Here is a 275-nt window from a genome sequence, read left to right as displayed (position 1 = left end):
TAGGTTTTAGATTATAATGGTTTCATCGTTTATTCTATGTAACAAATGTACAGATAAAAAAGGAAAATATTTAATTTCTATGTTTTTAATTAATAATTTTTATTTATTTATTAAAGAACACCATTTAGAGGATTCATCTACATATAGGAGGAGCCTTGGAATATAAAAAAATCATACTGCACACTCAATCAAAAATGTATTTAATCAAGCAAAAGACCATTTTAACTGTAATTAGTTCACTTAATTGCAATTATTTGATGGTATTATCATTAGAC

This window comes from Sinocyclocheilus grahami, unplaced genomic scaffold (genome assembly GCF_001515645.1).
Source record: "Sinocyclocheilus grahami isolate Dianchi unplaced genomic scaffold, SAMN03320097.WGS_v1.1 scaffold196.1, whole genome shotgun sequence".
In the NCBI taxonomy this organism is placed as follows: Eukaryota; Metazoa; Chordata; class Actinopteri; order Cypriniformes; family Cyprinidae; genus Sinocyclocheilus; species Sinocyclocheilus grahami.
This window is presented reverse-complemented; position numbering follows the sequence as displayed.